At 43.4% G+C, this 22512-nt stretch overlaps 1 protein-coding gene across 15 annotated transcripts in view; it reads right to left on the bottom strand.

The window, feature by feature from the left end:
• Positions 1 to 22512, bottom strand: part of SGMS1 (sphingomyelin synthase 1) — a 101167-nt gene that overhangs the window by 59639 nt on the left and 19016 nt on the right. For 11 of the 15 annotated variants that reach the window (XM_074830152.1, XM_074830150.1, XM_074830158.1 and 8 more), the window contains one exon: positions 12830 to 12948. The gene's annotated coding sequence lies outside the window, so the exon portion shown is untranslated. Of the gene's footprint in view, positions 1 to 499; positions 2300 to 12829; positions 12949 to 14796; positions 14815 to 15275; positions 15401 to 18573; positions 18789 to 22512 lie in introns of those variants that run through there. The other 4 variants (XM_074830151.1, XM_074830156.1, XM_074830160.1 and 1 more) reach the window with 4 other exon arrangements.

Genomic DNA, 22512 nt, shown 5'->3' with positions numbered 1-22512 from the left:
AAAAGAAAGGAAGAAAAAAAGAAAGCATCACCTGACAAGTTTCCAGCAGCAAAGTCTGTGTGAACTGTAAGACCTGAATTGCAAATTTAGCTTTAGTGAGAGTTTTACCTCTGAGCCCAGCAGATGTTTGCAGGATATCTACTTGTGGTTTGCAAAAACTTCTCAGATGAACTTTCAATATTCTCAATGGCAAACAAAGAGTGAAAGCCCCAACCGATGCTTCCTGCATGCTGAGAAGTTAGGGTGGGGAGCCTCTAGTCTTCTGGGTTCGGTGGGGGTGTTGGTTTTGGAGTCAGGGTTGTTTGCTTGTGTTTTGTTGTGTTGTTTGGGTTTTTTTTAAAGGACAGTTTGGGTTAGAATGTGCAAATAATTTTAGAGACTGAAAAGACTGCAACTAACCTTCACCTATTTGTGAGCAAAGCAAATTTAATCCCACAGTCAGGTTATTCTATCTGCTAGCAAAGCAAATGAGCTAAAAACGAAGGAAAGGGAGAGTTACCATGGGATACCAAGATGCGTCACTTCTCTTGGCTCTCTTGGTGCCACGTGACATCTCAGCCGTGAGTGAAGAACTCGGCAGATGGAATAGGAAAAAAAAAAATGTAAAAAGGTCTCTAGATTATAGCAAAGTTTAGGCTTTTAAATCCAATTTGCTAACTGCCTATAGCTCTAGAAATACAGGCAAGCTATATTTACCTATAAACCAAACTACCTGTCTATAAATCTATTGCTACTGTGCAATAAATATACGTTTTCCCTTCCAACAGTCATCATCTACACTTTTTGGTTCCTTACAGTAAATTTACTCCAAGCACGTTCAGAAATGCTGTCCTTGCCATCTTCACTAAGAACTATCACTTGCCTTTCAGATGAAGCAAAGCAGGTCAGTAGTTTCCACCTTGCTCATAAATACAGAAGCAGCCACTTCACAGCAATAGACACGGGCAGTCAGAGTTCAAGAGAGATGAGAAGAGGGATAAATCACTTTGAATTTCCTCTCAAAGTTATCACTCAGGTCACCAAATCCCCGCCTTGGGACGGAGCCCACTGAACCAAGACTCTCTTTTAATTTTCAAGACATCGCTGTTTAGCAGCGCGCTGCTGCAAAGCTGCCGTGTGCTGCGCACCACATGCTTAACTATACTTTGATTTTTACCTCACTCAGTCCAGTATAAATTTTTAAACATCGCCTGCTCAGAGTCTTTCTTCTCTACACAAAACCGTAGAGTGGTTCAATGTTTGATTTTCCCTTTTTTTTTTTTTCCCCCTTTTACAGCTGCCAATTCCTTTCTAGCATGTCAAAACAGCTCTGATTCAAAGGACATTATTCCACCTCCATCCTCCCCCACCTCCCAAAGCCGCCTAACACCCACAACGCTGCCAAGCACCAAAATCTCCAGGGAAATTTGGTCCTTTCATACACCAGCCATGCAAACCATCTCTCCATAGTAAAAAGCGATGACCAGTGTAAGAAACCTTTACCCTCCAAGCTGCCCCAGTGACTTCCACGGTGGGATCGCAGAGTTTCAGCTCTACCCAAACATTACGTCACGCTGAAAGGGGAGCTTGCAGGGAAATACTGAAGCCTGTCTGTCTCCAATGCATCACGGTAACCTGATCATTACCCCAGGCACCAGCTGGCAAGCTGCCACTCCAACCTACCAGCTATTAGCACTCTCCTATTAGCTCCAGATTGCAAAACTTTGGTAAAGTAACACAGCAAATTATCCAAGACAACTGCTGCTATAATCTGCTCTTAAACACCAATTTTTTATCACCTGAATCATTTGCTACTATGCGCCTGTTTCCCATTAGCTACCAAAAATACCGACTAATACAGAAGCCAAGAAATCCCACATGTAATCTGCTACTCCAACATGTAGCCCCTGTGTTAGCACACATCTATATGACACAGCATTTGAAAACACCTAGGTATTATTTATTACCTACTTACAAAATGAAGTTTCACATTTCTGCAGCCAGTTTAACACAGATGGTGTTACCTTCTTCAAAACATTGCTTTAATAAGCATTCCTGAGCCAGGAGATACTGTCTTTAACAGCCATGGCTACGTTTTATCTGACTCTAACCTTTCAGCAACATCCTGCAGCAGGGAATACCACAGCGTAACTGTGCACCACCAAAAGAAAAACTTTCCCTTGTTATAAAAGCTTGTTGCTTCCTTGTTTTACTTGACACTATTTTTCTGAATGAGGAGGGCCTTGGGTATAGTCATCCCCTGCTCACGGTTTGTGTAACATTCACAGAATCACAGAATTGACTAGGTTGGAAAAGACCTTGAAGATCATCCAGTCCAACCATCAACCCAACATTGACAGTTCCCAACTACACCAGATCCCTCAGCGCTAAGTCGACCAGACTCTTAAACACCTCCAGGGATGGGGACTCCACCACCTCCCTGGGCAGCCCATTCCAATGCCCAACAACCCCTTCTGCAAAGAAATACTTCCTAATAGCCAGTCTAAATCTTCCCTGGCACAACTTAAGGCCATTACCTCTTGTCCTATCGCTTATTACTTGGTTAAAGAGACTCATCCCCAGCTCTCTGCAACCTCCTTTCAGGGAGTTGTAGAGGGCCATGAGGTCTCGCCTCAGCCTCCTCTTCTCCAGACTAAACCCCCCCAGTTCCCTCAGCCGCTCCCCATCAGACCTGTGCTCCAGACCCTGCACCAGCTCCGTTGCCCTTCTCTGGACACGCTCGAGTCATTCAATGGCCTTTTTGTAGTGAGGGGCCCAAAACTGAACCCACTCATCAAGGGGCGGCCTCACCGGTGCCTAGTACAGGGGTAAGATCACTTCCCTGTGCCTGCTGGCCATGCTATTGCTGATACAAGCCAGGATGCCATTGGCCTTCTTGGCCACCTGGGCACACTGCTGGCTCCTGTTCAGCTGGCTGTCAATCAACACCCCCAGGTCCCTCTCTGACTGGCAGCTCTCCAGCCACTCCTCCCCAAGCCTGTAGCCCTGCTGGGGGTTGTTGTGGCCCAAGTGCAGCACCTGGCATTTGGCCTTATTGAAACTCCTACAGTTGGCCTCAGCCCATCGCTCCAGCCTGGCCAGGTCTCTCTGCAGAGCCTCCCTACCCTCGAGCAGATCAACACTCCCACCCAACTTGGTGTCATCTGCAAACTTACTGAGGGTGCACTCGATCCCCTTGTCTATGTCATGAATAACGATGTTAAACAGGAGTGGGCCCAAAACCGAACCCTGGGGGACACCACTCGTGACCGGCCGCCAACTGGATTTAACTCCATTCACCACAACTCTCTGGGCCCGGCCATCCAGACAGTTTTTTACCCAGCAAAGCGTGCGATCATCCAAAGCCTCGAGCAGCCAGTTTTGCCAGGAGAATGCTGTGGGAAACGGTGTCAAAGGCCTCACTGAAGTCAAGGTAAACTACATCCACAGCCTTTCCCTCATCCAATAAGCGGGTCGCCCTGTCGTAGAAGGAGATCAGGTTTGTCAAGCAGGACCTGCCTTTCATAAACCCATGCTGACTGGGCCTGATCATCTGGTTGTCCCACACGTGTTATATGATGGTGCTCAGGATGAGCTGCTCCATCAGCTTCCCAGGCACCGAAGTAAAGCTGACAGGCCTGTAATTTCCCGGATCATCCTTCCAACCCTTCTTATAGACGGGCGTCACATTGGCCAATTTCCAATCAGTCGGGACCTCCCCGGAGGGCCTCTTCTCACTTCCTCCACTCCTGATCATTTCTTCTCCATGCTGAAGAGTCAAAGTTTATTTACCTCCTTTTATACAACAGCTGCTCCATGCCTTTGATTACCTTCATCATCCTTTGCTGAACCTTTTTCTTTTTGGAGATGGAGGACCAGCTGGCATTCAAGAAACAGGGAATCATGAAAAATGGATATTATTTTTTTTAATGGTAAATAGTTGTTTTGTTCTCTGCCCCTTCACTAATAACATTCATTGGTTTACTACTACTTTACAGATATTTTCAGTGTATAGATCTCCAAATTCAGGGGAAAAAAGCCTCCCAAGAGCAGAACAAAACCCAAAACTAATAATGTTTTGCATCATGCCAGTGTTGCAAAAACAAGCATTAAGTTTCAGAGACAGGAAAGGGCCTGGGAAGTGCAGTAATCTCTTAAATCTTTCACAGTGGCCATTTCCAAAACTTCATTTCAACCAGAGCAGCAGAGCAAGGCATTAATCACATCGCTGTCTGTGAATGAAGAAGCCTTCCTCTGTCCTCTCACTTCCCTCTTCTAAAGCACTCACCCACTGTCTCTCACGCACAGCTGGGGACCCACATATTTCTTTTAGATGTCCCAATTCAGGCTTCTCCACATTTTTGCAAAGCGCCCCATCCCCATAGGCACCCCAGTCCCTCTTTTCTGCTCGGAGAATCAGATCAGCATCCTCCCTCCTCACACATGTCGTTGACCCCTACTCTGCACCACTGCTCAGGCTTGCAGACACGCGACAGACAGGGCTGCTGGCAGCTCAAGCAAGCCCTGGAGAAGGAGCAAAAGCATCAGTGCTCTGCAGGTGCCGAAGCCAAAAGGGCAGGGAGGAAGGCGGCAGCTGGAACAAGGGAACGTGGATCTCGTGTTTAGTACTGGCAAGCCTGAATTCAAGAACCCACGGGCTCCATATAAAATAAGTAGAATGTGCATGGTAAGCTGCTTGTGCTTTGTAAAAAAAAATATATATATATATACACACACACACACTTTGATCGCCTGTACAGATTATTTCCTGATGCAGTACCAGCAAAATGATCTCTACTGAGGCACACAAAAACACCCCCACTTTTTTATTAGTAACCAATTGCTGCTTTACAGTTTCTTTGACCTTGTACCACATACCAGATTCCTTACCTCACCTATTCCTTACCACACACACTCCAGAGTGCCCAACACTTTTTATGTCATTAATAATCACAGTACACCAAGGGGCAGAGCTGTATCCTGAAACTTCTGCCTAGTACGCAGATTTTTTCAGTTTTCAGCCCCCCAAACTCCTCCCAACACAGGATGACAATTCAGATTTGCTTTAAAGTGTCCATTTTCGCTCCACCCCAAATTACCACAGATGAGCAGATACTGGTTGAATATAAGAATTTTCCAGATAAAAGTAAAGAATCAGTGCAGAAACATGAAAAAAAGTCCTTTAGGCGGGCATTTTACTGACAAACAATGGGATTAAATACACAAAGAACTTCAGAGTTAGCATGACTTTTGCAGGGATGATGCATCTTGCACAACCAAGAAGCAGCAGGACGCAGACAAAAAATTGCTGTTTATGTAAGTTGCCTTAAAGAAACAATCTTCTAAGTCTTTAGACTTATCCCTTGCAAGGCTGTGGGGTAAAAACAAAGGTCGTCCTTGGGACAACCTGCCAGGTACTCCTACTGCACAGTTTTGCACGCTGGTTGGGGTAGACTGGAAGGATGAATTAATTTTGCTTGTGATGATAACTGGGTTTTCACTCAAGTGAGCATCCAGCATCCACCTTGAGAAGAAGGAGAATCAACAAGTCCAGGAGCAGGCCTTGGGCACTCCACCTGGAATTTCAGGTTTCAAAAGAGTTCTCCCTTGTAAAATTCAAATTATATGAATGTGGTCTGTGAAACCGCACTCCTTCAGGCATTCAGGTTGTTGGATGCTCTGTTCCCTTCTTTTTTTCCAGCGAGACACTCCCCTTAGACCATTTCTCCATCCAGTTTTCACACTGTACAGGGACACCCTCCCGCCCACCCAGTATGCACTCCTGAACAGAGACATGTGCCCACCGGCACGACATTTCGACACGTAGATCTCCTTACAACAAGGTATCAAATCTTGTAATACCTGAGTAACCTTGTTCACCAAGTGGATCACCATCCTCAAAGGTCTCAGCTGTTTCACTGATAACTAATGTACACCTTTTGGTACAGGTGTTCACGCTGCCTCTTTCTGAACAGTAAGATTTCGGCATCATCTTTCACCAATATCCACTTGTCATCCAGGTCAAATCAAGCCAAATGAGGGTGAATGGCAGTAAAAGAGTATTAAGGCAGTTTGCCAAGGCGGGCATTAAATGATCTGCACTGGTTCTCCAAAGCAACAGACAGAAGAGCCACGGCTGGCAGGGTGTTACTGCATTGTCACTCACCCTCCACTCCCCCTTGAAACTCTCCCTTATCCTGAATTCCTCCTGTGCACGCTTTCTGTTCCAAGCTCAGTTCAGCTCACATTTTCATCCCAGTCTCTGCGCCTCCCTGCTGCCATCGCAGAGCCTCAAGACAATGACTGAAAATCCAGTAAAACTATACTATGCTTGGTTTTCCCCTCCAAAGGGGACAGGTTTGCAGAAAACTGACCGTTGTGCTAGAAACTGCAGAGAGGAGCTCCCTTTCCTTACCTTAACCCCGACGCATGCAGTGCATGTTATAGGAGCAACAGGCTGATGACTCCAGTCTCAGGCCAGCAGTGGTACCTCGCACCATGCTCAGAGATGCACTTCTCCTGAAATACCATTTTTAGGACAAACGTACACCATGCCAAGCTACACAGCACCCAAACTATGCTGATTTAAGACTGCTCAATTCACAGCGCTGCAGGTATCACATCACCATAAGACAATCAACACCAGAGCTCTTGAATTAACAAATTGCAACAGCAGTCCAAATGATCTGCGTTTGGTTTCTGTGGAAGTTGAAGATGACAACCCCAGAAATCATTAATTTAAGAGCTAAAGTTTCAATTTGGGTCTGGATTAGTAGTTAGCAATACTCATTGCACAGGAGAAAGAGGCTCAGAATAAAGCTTCCTAATTAAGGCACTGCTTTACAGTGGAGAAATACAAATAATTACTATCTGCTTTTGCCCCCTTGCCTTTTGGCTAGGCAACCCTGTGTGCAAACAGTGGGGCATTTGAGTTGTGAAGCTGAGTACACACAGAAATTAGCTCATTCATACTGGTTGCTTCAGCTGTGTAAGTAAGAGACAAAATACTGCTTTATATATATTATGTAAAACTAAATCCTACACAACGTAGCCAAATAAAATTTTTAAGCTCTTTATCCTTACGGTATACTCCTTTATTTCATAATTTTAACATAGCATTCACTGTAGATAACATTATTAAAATTTGACAAGGGAGCAGTCTACTCATTATAAAACGTTTCTTGACAGAATGCTTTGGGGAAATCTTGAGGGTGTGAGCACGAAATCAGTGTATTTTCATGTACCACTTTCAATTTTGTGATTATAATATTTGTGATTAAGTATCCTAGGATACTGCATGCACTTTACCTGTATAACTATTGCTCTAAAACCAGAGCAAGTCAATTAACTTAAAAAAATCAGGCCTCAGCTCCATGACGTCACCACCTTGCTAACAAATCTGAAACCTAACCGGTAGATCATGTTCCAGAGCTAGCAGTGATTTAAGGACAGAGCTGTCCTTCTGCTTCGATAAACCTGCCTATTAGTCCCTAGGGGTTACGAGCAGAGCGCTCACGTGCTGACTTACAGCAAGCTGACATCCTCACAAAGCACAAACACAACCTCATGCTGAATATTATTGGAGTATGAGAAAAATAATTTACAGGAATAGCACCTACAACAGAGCTACTTGCCTCATCTCCTTTGTAAACAGCTTTTAAACTGCCAGGTACAGCTATGATTAAGGAGCAGCTGGAGATGAGAAGAGACATCCTCATAATTGCTGACAGGTAAGTTTATTTAAGCTTCAGCACAAGCATTTAAAGATAAAAGGGCCCAACCAGGATGCTGAAAGACAACTGACAGCTTTAGGAATCCACACCAGTTTTCAAATAATTTCTGTGATGTAGGGTAATGTTTATGATCACAGCATTCACTGGGAGTTAGATCACCCATTTAGCAGCAGGTTTGCCACATCAACTGTCTGGGGACTTTAAAGAGGATCAGCAAAAACTGTAGAGCATTGCAAAACTGGAGTCTGTGCCTTTGCATTCTTGGTATTCAGCACCTTCCCGGAAAAACTTCACAAAAGACTAAAACACACGGGGAAAAAAAAACAAAACAAAACACCAAGAGGAAGAGCAAGTCCAGTGCTACAGCTGATTTCAGGAAAGTTGCATGTTGTGCCTGTTGACTGCTATGCCCAGACCTGTTAGTCTAACTCTGTCTTATCTGCAGTGCTCGATTTTGCAGCTGTTGCTGGCTTCATCCAAATGCTTTTCATGCAAGATTATTATTTTTGGAGCAGACAAGAGTTTGATGAACCAGTACTATGGCAGGGCAGTTACGCTGCCAGATGTAGACCATCCAAATCTTTGGCAGGGGGCAGACACAAGTAGCTGCATCAGGCTGAGAAGGGGCATCAGTTAATTTGGATCAGCGACAGCATTGACAAGACATCTGAAGGAACCTTGTAAGAACAGTTAACATATCCTAATAATAAAAAGAGCATTTGTGCAAAGTATGTTCCTTACCTTTTCTGCCACTTGCCTTTCAAGATGTGCCATACAGCTGAGGGAGCTCTCAAGGCTACATTTACACCAGCTTTCTAAGAAACTATTAGTAAAGCTTGGGGAATTTAACGACGTGTCAATGTCTGGAGATGGCTGCAATGAAGCTCCACAATGCAGAAAAGGGCAGGGAGGAACCTAAAGGTAGGAGCATGCTCTAGACAAGATGATATTTAAGTCTGCCTAGATGGAACTCGGACACAAACATGATTTGAACAATTGCGACAGTCACAGAAGAGGCGTCTGGTGACAGAGCAGACATCCTCCGCTGGGGCTACAAAATCCCTCCACATTTTAATACCAAATATTCTACCCATCCTTTGCTACATATTTATCACCATGGAGCAAAATGTATTAGTAACATTTTGTCTTCCTAAGAAGTACATGGAAATCTGTCGAAACAATTGCTGACAGCCTTTCAACTATACACTGGAAACGGGAACAGCAGAGGAAGGGGGAGCACAGGCCAGGAAAAAAACACATTTTGTTTTAATGCATCTTGAAAACAAATCTATGAGAACAGAGAAAAACATTTAACAAATTAACTGAAACAAAGCAGCTTGTGCAAGAATCCAAATAACCATATCATCTGTGGAATAATAAAACTGCAAAATCATGGAGCAATTTTAAACAACTACGTCTGTCATTAAAATAATGAACAAACTAGTCAAAACTTATCCAGTGAGAGAGCGCTATTTAATAGGGTCTAATTCAACATGGGAACATAGCCTGTTGGATCCATCTAACAACTGAAGTTGGGCGAAAAGAACCAATTAATAATGCAGCTTCCCAAGAGGCACAAACCCCAGAATATCACCATCAAAGTCTATGTCTCCTGGGTTGCAGGCTAAGAGGATGCCTGGATTCATTAAATGCTTCAGCACGGTTTGAATACAGGTTTGCTGAATGCAGAGAAACTAGATACAGACCAGAAAGCAAAACAAGATTAGAGATTAACAAAATGGCGTTCCCCTTGTGAATCCAAATAAACAAGACATTTTGAACTACTTCCAGCGTGACTTCAGCACGAAATAACATTTGCACTTCAACATGATAGTTGATGTTTTAACTGCATGCTAAGAGCTATGGAAACAGTCAAGCACAGCAGCCCTGAGTTTAACATGGGCTGCTCAGCCTTCAAGGGAAGCGAGCCGTGCCTTTCAGATAAAGGCTAAATGTATTCACTCTTCAAGCACTCAAACCCAAGTAGACGGCACTGGTAGCTTCAGTATTTGGTAGCTGCCCTGTCCCACACCCAGACGTCTCAGGTAGATGACATGACACTTAAAAGCAGTCGGGATGGCGTTAGCCATCGAACCCCAACCCAAACCTCATGTACACAAGAACGGAATATAGTAAAAATCAAGCCAAAGCAAAAAGGAACACAAGCAAAGAGGATGCAAAGCAAGACGGAAAACCTATTTTCTCTTTGAACATATGCAAGAATTGGTGAGCACACCCTTACAGGAAATCCTATTACTTGGGCCCGTAAACTATGAATCAAAGTAAGTCAGAGCCAGCCTCAGGACAAGGAACAGTCATTTGCTAATTCAGTTGACAAATCCGGAGAAGGAAGATTCCGCCTTTGGATTAAGGATTAATCAGCAGAAGGTACAGCCTATTATCATTAACTGCAGCCATTTCCTGCAAGCACATCCTTTGCCTTTTCCAAGAAACAGGAGAGCAGCTACATGTCTGAGGGCAAATGAATTAGGAGACAAGAGTGAAACTATTGACAGGAACCTGCTTTACACTACTCACTTACCAAGAACCAGCCAAGCTATTTAATGAGCAGCAATGGCTAGGAAATCTACCAAAGTTGAATCTGATCAATCCATATAAACTGAGCACAGGGAACTTACACTATCTGCTCCAAAATTAAATTAAATCTTCAGTTTTGAATAAGTGCCCAAGATGTTATGCCACCACGTCTCTCCTTGGACTCCTCACTCCTGCCTTGGTACACGATTGCTCCATTAACATGGGAGGAAGCAGCAGAAGCACATCAGACCACAGACTGGATTCAGGCCTCCCAGGGGACTGCATGGATTCACTCTTCATCCTCCTCACTTTTAAAACACAACCTGTGGACTTTCGTGTTTGTACCAAAACCACCTAGGCAGATCCTGCAACATCTACTTGCCATTCCCATTTCTACAAGACAGTTTTGATTCATGCAGCTCATGTGCATCTGCAAAAAGCTGGGGGGGGGGGGCGGCGGGGGAGGGTAGTAGGGGGTCAAACAGGCGCCAAGAGGGATGCCCACACTTTCCCAGAGGGCAAGGGTAAAACCAGCAGAGGTGGTGCTGTAAAAGGTGTTCCCTGTTGTGTGCAGAAGGTGAATAAAGGCAGTGCTTATACAGCAGATCCCGGGCTTTAACCTGCCACGTCACCTCTTCAGTCATCAACAAAGCTCAGGCATTCCTGGCAGCAAAGGTATTACTTAAAAAGTCAATGTCACAATGAACTCAAGTCTTACAGAGGATACAGAAAAACTCTAAATTCAGGGAAAAGGGAAAAGGGAAAAGGGAAAAGGGAAAAGGGAAAAGGGAAAAGGGAAAAGGGAAAAGGGAAAAGGGAAAAGGGAAAAGGGAAAAGGGAAAAGGGAAAAGGGAAAAGGGAAAAGGGAAAAGGGAAAAGGGAAAAGGGAAAAGGGAAAAGGGATATTAAGTAATAGTTTACTACATTATTCATAACATCTGTGTATTGGACCCAGGGGAAACAAAAGTAGAATCAATACAGTGACATGAACTTCTGATGTCTGGTAAAAGTATCTTCCATTCTTAATATTTATATAGTTGAAGGAGGGTGGGGAAAGTAGGAATTTTTTGTGACTGATGAAAACAAGCCTAGATATCACCGTTTGTCCAGGACAACTACCACATGCATACCAGCTTTCAGAAAGCAGCAACTAGAAAATTAAAGCCTGCTCATAACAATTCACCTTAAGCGTGACAGAAAAAAAATCCGTTCCCTCAATTTCAGCGGCATTGATGTTTAGTCACGGCATTTTTCTCATTATTTGTGGTTACTGATGGTATTTCTTACAGTATCTGTGAAAGCGCTACTCAACATCTTAATTGTACAACACTTGAGATTTAGAGGCATGCAGTACTCTGACATCTGTAAGAGAGGGGCTAAAACCAGCTCTCCCCAAAACAAATTTGCTTGGGGCACCCACAGGAAGATTTACAACTGCATTAGGAAGAATCACAACTGAAAGCTGCTTTTCTGCTCTGTCCCTCACCACAGCCTCTCAGAATCAGTTCAGTCTCACTAATATTCAAGAACGTTTTGAGAAAAAGGCAGCAGCTTTCCCAACTGAGAATGGAAGGCACGAAAGACTTGGTTCATTCAGTGTGCCAGTCGCTCAGGTTACACACAAACAAGTAACAGTTTTAAAAACATGCTCTCTCAAAATCTTTGTGCCCAATAGCTCCACTTTTATTTTCTGATTCTTACGACACCTCCCCCTCTAGCTCTTAAATCAGTCACAGAGCTTTCCAGCACAGATCAAACCCAACAAAACCACGAAAATCTTAAAAGATGCATTTCAGCAAATCCTCACACAGCTTCAAAGTATTACTAAAACATAAAAGCATAACTACAAGCAACAAGAAAGGGTATACACCCCATTTATTTTCTCTCTGCAGGTCATTCATCTACGTCAAAGCCAGAACCAGGAACAGAACCCAGGTATTCCAGCCACCAGTCTGGCTGTCTACCCAACCTATCACCCCAATTTCAACAGCCAGAAGGGCAATGATTTCCTTATAAGTAGGGTTTTGGAAGCAACCTGCATCTCAAGTTTTGCTCTTAGTTATCCTTACCTGGAAGCTGGAAAAAAGAACTAAGGGATCTTTCTGTTGCCTCTTCCTACGATTATACAATTTAGTACTGGAGTTAAGACTGTGTAATTATTTTTCTTGAATGAAGATGGTGCCAGGCTGGCACAAGCAATGTCTAAGCCAACAGAAAATGGAGGGAATCATCATATTCACTGCTAAACCACGCTTTTGAATGAAAGTCTCACTTAAAGAAACCAGCCAGTGCAGGTGCCAAAAGAAATGGGTGCCATGCAGCTGCAGGACAGCAAGTCAGACAATGCAAATACACAGGTGAGGACTGCTGACTGCTGCAGTACTGAACACTGCCATTGGCACACATGCAAAAAATGAGTAATCCAGAGCAAAATGGGTATCTGCCCATGCAAGTCCAAAACAAGAACTTACCCACCAGCTTCAGGTCACATTTAATATCAGTTTACAGTAAACAAAGTATTGAAAAAGCACACCACTCCAACACACAGGTGCTTGAAAATGCAAAATTCATTTACTTACCTGAAATTGCTTTTCTACCCAGAGCACTCAACTCGTCAGGTTAGAAGCTCACTACAAGTATGACAGTCAAAGCTCAGAAGACCTGCTGCTGGCTGCTTCTCACATAGTTGTAAGAGTCACTATTAAAAAAAGAAAAAAAAACCCACACAAATAAAACCAATTACATATTAAGAAGCAGATCTAACAGCAAGCCTTCCATTAAAATATTAGGACTCATTACAATGTGAAGAAGACCTCAAGGTCTACCAATAGCTGGGATATATAGTAAAGACCATGCTAACATGGACAGCTGCGCTTTAAAAATAGTATTTCCCAAAGGGTGCAGAAAGAGGAAAGATCCCTGTGTCCAAATAAGGCCTATAAGCAACTTTCACTGGATCTGAAGGAGGCCTGGAGTCCTCATTCATGCAATTTGTGGCACCCCACAGAGAGCAGATCCACTACTCCCCACATGCACCAGCCTTCCTGCAGGAATGTATCTTGGACATACACTCATTTTCGTCCTAGCTTGCACCAGGCAAGAGTGGTTTGGATGAGACCATCACCCCCAGAACAATGTGGGAAATGGAGCTGCCAGAAATGGGTCACTGACCACCTGATTTTGTCCAGGGGCACCACAGACCAGAAGCCATCTACTCCCAACATCATGGGAATCTCAGTGTTTCACTCTTGAAAGCCATACCCAGTTCCAGTGATACCTAGCGCAATCAATCAGAACAACTCTTCAGATACACATCGTCAACTGGAGCACAAGCTAAAGAAATAAATCTTGACATTTCCTTTGAAGGGAGCTGGTAAAGTCACCCAGGCTCTGAACCAGGCATCCCACAAGATAACAGGTTTTGCTGACAAATAAACTGATGCAGGGGGAGCGAAGGAGGAAGGCTGAAAGCCTTTTCTGCTAGTCTTCAAGATAACCAAGATCATTTACAAGAGAGAGCAAGCACTTGCACTGAAGCAAAAACAAAACGTAAAAATTGAAATGCACATGACCAAAGTCCTCAAGTGGCAGCACCCAGGTAACAGGTTCCTCTCCATCCATTATCTAACTTTTGCACAGCCAAACGTTAGAGCTGGCAGCAGTAGACAAACCACTCAGCCCTGCGGCTGGGAAGCAAAGACACTCTTCATCCAACCCCTCCAGCTTTCAAGGGAGACAAAACCAGGGGGGAGATTCAGAAGAGAACCAGCCCCTTTTTGCATGGGGCTCTGTAGGGGTTATTCAAGTAAACTTTCGGTTAAAGGAAAATCTGACAGTCTCCCTGCTCCATTCACATTAGTCAGAACTGATTCATACGTTTCCACTCAAATGGGGGGGGGGGGGGGGGGCGGGATGGGGACACAACGGACGGGACAAATTCTGCTTGCTGAAGCAGAACCAAATCCAAATAACTGACTGCCAGCAAGCAAGCAGCCTGTGGCATGGCAATTCTGCTTTCTTGGACTCCTTTTTAGCTATGTTTAGGATTACTTGGAAATTCACTTGTGGGTTTTGCATTCTTGCCTCATCTTCAAGATTAATCCATTTTGGGGGAGGGTGGCATCAGGCACCACCACCTCTGAACACCCACCCTGAGCACCCATCAGGCCAGCCTCCAGCAGCCAGAAGACTCTCTGTAACAGGCTGGAAGTCAAATGGCTTTTGTCTATCCAGATAGAGCTTAGTAAAAGCCTTGCTACCCTGCACTGTTTGCTGTAGGATTGTAGTAATAAGAGCTAATGTTTACAAAATGTAAGAGAAGTTATCCATCCCACAAACACCCACTAGCATGTCTTCAGTAAGGAGGAAGGCCCTGTTTCCATGAGTAACTGCACTCTTATCTCGTAACAACAGCCACCCTCCCAAACACATCATACTCTCTCTGCTCAGGCACACACTCATCTGCCAAGTTTTATGAAACCCAAAAAACCGCCCATCTGCTGAGAGCAGCATCAGCGTGAACCACAAAAAAGCCAGCCTGCCATACCCCTCCCCGCATCCGGAGGGAAAGCTCCAAACTCTGCATAGTCACTTTTCCAGGAAGGACAGTTCCCCCCTGATCCAAGAGACGATGGAGCATAAAGTGACACTCAAACATAAACACCCATTTTTGATGAGCAAGTCATGAATCAGCATGTGCTGCTGAGCACCACAAGCGCTCCCAAGATGCTCCGTACCGGCTGTAGCCTCTTACTCTCTGGTATAAAGCCATACAGACCCTGTAAGGACATGTTTTCTGACACATACAGAATTTTTTCTGAGCCAGTTAGATGAAAGCAGAAGCAATTCACACCAACAGTTAGCTTCTTTTACTACAAAAGTTACACTGATAGCAGAACTGTATGGCAAGGTTTGATTAGAGCTCATTCCTATCTTTCTTGTGGCACACACGGCACTTCATTGTATTTTTTGAAAAACTCTTAACATTTGTTACACACTTTTCAGAAAACAAAAGGACTACCTTACCTAAATCGATTAGCCTGTATGTCAAACTCCTCCACTCCTTCCCCCAGAGGAAGGCCCTTCTGTTTGCACAGCAGTGGCTTCCACTCTGCTGGGGTACAGGCTGCCAAGTTCAGGGCCCAGTTTCCTTAAACTGCATGTTAATACCTTTATGGAAGTAGTTGAGTTTCTGGAGTTGCTAGGCAATAGCGAGCCATAACGGCACGAGAGAAGCCCACTTCTATTTTAGCATATAACGTGACAACGTTCAGCTCTCTCTGTGATACCACTTGCTCTAACATCCGCAGCATTTCTTTAATGCAGAAGCACCGGCGGAGAAGCAATTCTGATGGTTCTTATGCTGTGAAGACTAATGTCTGAAGTCACTTGCCAGTCTTGTTCTCCATATCACAAGATGGCTAAGAACTACCAGTCACTGTCAACAGCACCCAAACACCCTCTAGAGCATCATTAGCTTATTCAGAATATATGCATCATTTTACAACACCTGATAATAAACTGCAACCAGCACAGCCTCGAGCTTAGGACAGGCTTAGAGTTGAAGCTGCATCTCTGACTAACGCCTTTAAATAGATTACAGCTTGCGGAAACCTGCAGGGTTTCCAGAAAAAGCACATATTTTCTTTTATTAATATTTAAATGTTTTTCAGGGGAACACTACCATCCTTATTATCCATGCAGACTACAAGTGACTCAACCATCCACATGATTCAGGAGAGTAAATGTCCACATCTAAGTACCGAGGGCCAGTTTTTGAGACTTTACAGAAGTAAAAATGCCTCCTTGTGCTGTACATCAGCTGTGCCTGCAAAGCACAGACATGAAGCTCTGGAGTTAAGGATTCTCCTCTTCCTCTCTTCCTTCCCACTTAACACATATATTCAAGCAGCACTGCTGCAAAAGGAGCAAGAGTAGGCTGTTGTCTTACTTTCTTATCCAACATAAACAGCAAGGATCAAGAATGTCTGCAAAGGCTGGATTAACCGGCTACTGACTGCTACTTGGAAAAGGCACCTCAATCATTAGAGAAGCATTTTCATTTTACGCCCCAGCACAGGAAGGCAGGCATATTTCCACATTTCACTGGCATGTTTGCTTCTCGTTTGCCAGACACACTGAAGTACTCCTTTAAAATACACTGAAGAAATTCAGCCTAAATAGATCACTTGCACGAGTTTGCCAACCCAGTACACTTGTGGATTAAAGAAATCAAATTAATTGATTTAAAGACAACATAGGGATTTTGAGAGAAAGTTGAGCCGATGTCTAAGACGTCATTTTAATCCTCACATTTAATTCTTTGAACATAGGAAGCCAGTAAAATTTGTGATGCAGTTCTTACACAGAAAACATCTCCAAAGGCATGCTAATCATTGAACTATTTTGCAAATTGCTCCTAATCTACAGTTGTTTGCTTCTGCACTCTTCTTGTGGAGACAATAAAATCATACAGCTAATCGTAATGTAGTGCTCACTCCCAATGAAAGGGTATGTAAGAAAAGAATGATCCTCATCTGCTTTATGTGGACAGATCTGCAGTAGGGAACCATTATCTAAATACTACTTTCTGCTGCCCTCCCCCCCCCCTCAGCTTTTGCTATTATATTTTTAGGGTAACTTCCATTTTACATTTTTGTCTTTAATTGTAAAAAAGCAGAATATTTTTAGCTCCCATTTCAGGAAGATTTAGAGATAATTCCCCCCTGCCAAACATACCACGTTTTTAATCAAATGCTTGGTGAAGCGCTAACGGGAGGCAGCCCAGAAACATCCACTTCATCTTTCTTCTATGGAAAGATGGTAGCAAAAGAGCTAGCACGCTGCAAACTCATTCCTCGTGTTCCAAAGCCCTGAGAAGACTGTTGTTTTGTGAATTAGCAAGATTTATTCATGGGATTACCTGTGTTTAGCTAATCTTCCCACATCCCAGTGACCTGAAGGGAGGACTGGGAACAAAACTGAGAGGAGGAAACTCAAAAGACTTCGGTGACAAATGAAAGATACTGCGTGCAGCAAGCACACTTTCTTCACTACTAAAATTTGCACTTTTAGCACAGAAGTACACAATTGTGCTCAGTCTCACATCTAAGACATCTGTGTACTTTCTGCACTAGCCTGTATAAAGCCAGCCAATATATCGCTAAGTCTTGATTTCCATTTTATGCCGTAAATAAGGTGAAGTACCATTTTTAGAAGTGTGAGGGAAAAAAGAATGCATGAACACCAATTAAGACAACTTTTGAGGTCTCTTACTACATAAGTATGACAGAGAGAGGAGGAGATATAGCAAAATGGGAATTCACTTCCAATAAGAAACAACCAGATCCAAAACGCCCTTTGCCTGTTGCCTGGATTTATTTTAGGTCATCTCATAAGAGGTCTAACACACAACTACACAACACATAGCAATCCCATTAACAGGAGACGGTCTCTTTTCCAAAATAATCATTCCCCTTCTCAGACCTTTTCCCACCCTTCTTCTTGTTCAGCCTTCCAAAAAAAAACACCTTACAGGGCACGCTCCTCTCCACTCAGCCCCAACGGTGTAGAGTCTCCTTACCACCTAGGGCACCAACTGCCCCAGGAACACTTGGAAATCTTTACACTAGATGGATACCAGGACACTGAGAAGTGACTTGGTACATACTGGTCTCTTCAACTGTCCCTACAGGGTGAGACGCTCAAAATTTCCCAGATTCACCTGAAAATACTCTGAAGATAAAAAAGCTAAGATTAGTTAATTCTAAAAAAGTTATTACTAGGTTAGAAAACATTAATAAAACTAAACACACTGCAACTAACTCATTTTCAGGATATTCACTGTTGAACCTATCTAGGTAATTTCCCCAGGTTATAAAATCCCAAGGTCTGATTACTGAGACAGATCATATTTTCTGGATTGATATTTGGAAGGAAGTTTCCATTACATACAGCTCCCACTAGCAGTCCACTTAGTGCCTATATACATACACACATGTACCTATTATAAAGACTTTCTTGAAAGCCTCAGCTTCAATAATCACCTCAAGGCATACTGTCATCTTTTTGAATGCAATGCTATCTGCCGCAACATTTGCTTCTGAAACACACTTCTGGCTTACTGGCAAACCCAGCAAGGGCTCTCTCAACTAGAGATCAGTAAATCCACTCATAAGAGGTCACATGCCTCTTTCCAACAAGCAACTAGGAAATGACAAGTCCTCCCTTCAGTCCGTGACCTTTCGTACAACATACCTTGTGAGTTCATTATACAAACATGTTAGCGATAAGGAATGCAGGGTACAACCTGTGAGTTACTGACCTCACTGCTGCTCTTGGAACAGACATCACATGAGTAAAGTTTCCTGTCTTCTGCCACCAATAGGAATGACTTTAAATTGCTTATTATACTGCTTATTTTTACCAATCAAACTGGTATTTGGCATCTCATGGATTATTTTCCATTGACTGGTACTTATTCTGGCTTTACAGGAGCTGGAGAATGGGATGAAAGCTGAGGACTCCACAACAACCATGGTCTACATGCTTCTGCTAAGGGGGTGGAGACAGAAATGGTTCACCTTGACCTGCGAGCAACATCACACAGTTAGAATTCACACTATATCTAAATACATGACTTCATACCCAAATGCCTTTCTGCCAAGTTATCTACTGACTCGGAAACAAACCACAGCAGTTTAAACTTGGCTCTTCCCATTTTGCAAGTGCTCTGAAACAACAGGATAGGGATATGGTGCAGTTGAGAACTGTCAATGTTAGGCTAATGGTTGGGCTAGATGATCTTCAAGGTCTTTTCCAACCTAGACGATTCTGTGAACAGGCCAGTAGACATATTCCACCTTTGCAAGCATCTTTAAAAATAATAGCTGATATAAAGCTATTACAAAGAGAGAAATCACAATAACTGATTTGGCAAAAGGAGGTGCACCCTTCATTGACCAGAGAGTTGAGAAATTGTATTTCTCATACTTAAGATTTTTCAGCTTTTAACATGAGAACAATTACTATGAGTATGAGACTTCACTAGCTGGTATATAGTTCCTGCAGAGCAGCGGTGATGATGACATGGGATGAAGGGGAGACCAGGATGGATGCTGGTATGCTTACACACAGATCTCACAGGGAGGACAGGCAGAACGGAGAGACAAGGCCATTTAGAGACTGTGCAGTCTGGAGACATTAAGGCAAAAACCAGGGCACAAAACCAGATCTGTTGTGTGTTTTTCCAGCTCCAGCAGGGTTAAGAGCATTAGTTCGGATTCGCTTCTGGAACATCATCCTCCACTGGTGACTGAATGTCTCCTTTGTCAGCCACCCTGCATCACAGGCATGCAGCAGCTCACCCCGGCCTCCCCACTCCTCCGAGGACACGCGGTGCATTGCACCAAGTGCATCAAATTCCAGAAGTACCAGCAGATGCCAACAGTTCTCCTGGGCAGGCAGGTCAGGGGATACTTAACAGGACAGCTGGAGAGACATACTGACAAGTTTTGTGTTCACTGCTCAAGCTCTGCAAGTAAGCTAAAAACAATCTGCTTCATGAAGCACACCAAGACCTCCACTCAACTGGAAAGAACAAAAAAAAAAAAAACAACCCTAAACACATTCTCTGCTTATCTGACAAATACACTCAAAATTTGCCTCAGCAGCTTCCCCTATGTTACTGCAGCAGTTAAAGATCTTTTGAGTATACAAAAATGTACTGTTAACAGCACTGAAATTTATAAAGAAGGCTTCTTTAAGCCTCTTTAAGCTCTTAAAATATCATTCAATACTTTGTATGTGGGTCTCTTCTAAACAGAATATTTCCAAGATAATTATACTGATATCAGAACAGCAAACACTGCCACGTATGCAATGCTTGGGCAGCTATCCCATTTTAACCTCCTTTTCAATTCACCTTACTGCCCAGGAAAACTTATTCAAAGAAAGGCTGTAAAATGGAAAAGCAGAAGGTATGATTCCCGCAGCATCTCTGGGCTGAAGCTCAGTGATTAATTTTTGCAGAGATTCCCTTTGGTGCTGCCATCACACAACTAAAAGTTTGGCATTTGTCTCCACTATTACAGCCCCCAAAATTCAGTCACTGCAAGCTTCAGGGCTTTTATTTTCATGATATGCCCATACAACCAAAAAAAAAAAAAAAAAAAAAAAGAAAGAACCACACAAAAAGAACACACAAAAAACCCCAAACCTGTAGCTGTTCTGCTACATCAGTTGAATCAATGTGTAAGAGCAGCTAAACAGCCGTGTCAGACAAGGCTCTGTCTGAGGCTTGGACTACTTTCAGCTCCAGGAGCTTCCTGAGCCTGTATTTAGCAATCCTAAGGGAATCTCTCATTCAAATACTTGCTCAGCGTCCCCTGCCCCACCCCTCCCAACTTGATCCCATTTAAACTCTTTGTGTCCATAACATTATCTGGCACGGAGTCCCATACACCCCTTGCTGTGTGGAGAGGGGAGTCTACGTGCCGCTGCCAGCTCCTTGGGATTCCTGTTACTGCCGTGTCCCGTCTCCCACACAGATAGGGTGGAAAGAAATCCTTGTTTCTGGCTTCCAGGCTAGTTACAGATTCAGGCAGGTATGTTTACACTACTACCTAACTTTTCAGTTGTCACAAGCTGTCGGGTTTCCTCCCTCAGCTCTCTCTCCTAAACAGAAGCCAGGTTACAAACCACAGGTTGAGAACACTCTTCCCCTCTGTAATAACATGTGGGAGATGTGTTAGAAAACCTTTACTATAAAAATAACAAATACCAGAAATGTGCCTTTCCTCTGCAAGAAAAATTATACAGAAATAGTCTTTATCTCAGTAGGTTCCTCCATGATTCCTAAGATGCCATACTAAGATTTTCAAGCACAGCGGCAGAGCAACTGATTTTTACACTCTCTCATGACGCATCATCTCTGGCAAAGCAAAAGTATCTCAATATCCCAAAAAGCTGATCACTTTGGCCTCTAATGGTGCTAGCAACATTCAACAAATGTCAGCAACATACTCCATATTTTCTTTAGGATTTAAACAGCCGACAGAATAAAAAGACAGAGCAGCAGATGACAGAGCTGAGCATGGCACTGCCTGAACGACAAATGACAACGCCCTGGCTACCAGCAGGAGAATGCACATCTGCTAGTGTCAGTGTTAAACCATACCTACCCAATCTACTTACCAGCACGTTTCTACCATCACTTGTGGTCTATTTTTCTACAGTGAAACCTTATCAAGCTGGTGTTAAGCCAGCACTCCTCAAATACATTTCTAGCTGCTCCTACTTACTACACAGCAATATTCAGTGGCAATTTGGGGGAGACAATCTACTGTAAACTGTTCCATAAATAAAAATTAATCTGGTTATGGATGCCAGTAATTTTTCATACAATAAATGGCTTGGAATGCGATACGCCAATCAAAATTAACATTTAGATATGACACGTTGCCCCACTACATCCCACTCCAGGCCCTCAACTATGTTTGAGGTCCTTGTTCACACTGCAACGTTCACGATGGCTGCATTCCACTCTGAGGGTAAAAGGTTGCCTGTAAGCGGCTTATACAGTATGTGAAATGCTTTGTTTATCCACAAATATTCTAGCTCTGAGAAACATTAAAGCAAGACACAGATTTCAGCATTTGCACAGTAAAGAACTGCAACTCCTACAGATCCTGCCAGAAACTTTCTTCCTTAGTCTTTAATATCTGTAAAGCCTTATATTGCTAAAGCAAAACTACAAACAGAAAGCGAAGTGTAATGCTCTTAATAATATGCTAAAAAGGGTTGTTACAGCAACTTTGGGCACAAGCAGAGGACAAAGCAAGGGTGCCATTTCACTCTTGCTCACTCTGTTCAGAGCAGATCACTCTATTATTAATCAGTAGGAAAAACCTGATGGTGCAGCAGGGTAAAACAAAACTTGTGGGGTCTTCCCCAGTAAGTGGGCTCTGGAAAGCCACTATACAAGTAAAGGGAGTTTCCCTGCAGCGGGTCCACAATTTAACTTGCAGTAGTGAAATTCAGCTAGCCAGCAGCTCATCTACTACACTTCAGTCTTAGAATAGTCATACCCACCTTAAAAATAAAACTCTGCCCAAAGCAGAGTTGTTATTTAAGACAAGAGGAACTAACTACATCGGTCACCAGAGACAAAAGCATGACAGTTGACAGGGAAGATTTTCAAACAACAACCATAATTCAGCACAACTCAACTATCCCAGGGGTACAGAACAGGAAGACAGGAATA

The sequence above is a fragment of the Strix aluco genome, chromosome 7 (assembly GCF_031877795.1).
Source record: "Strix aluco isolate bStrAlu1 chromosome 7, bStrAlu1.hap1, whole genome shotgun sequence".
In the NCBI taxonomy this organism is placed as follows: Eukaryota; Metazoa; Chordata; class Aves; order Strigiformes; family Strigidae; genus Strix; species Strix aluco.
Note: the sequence above shows the minus strand (reverse complement) of the source record. Positions and strands in the feature narration are given on the sequence as shown.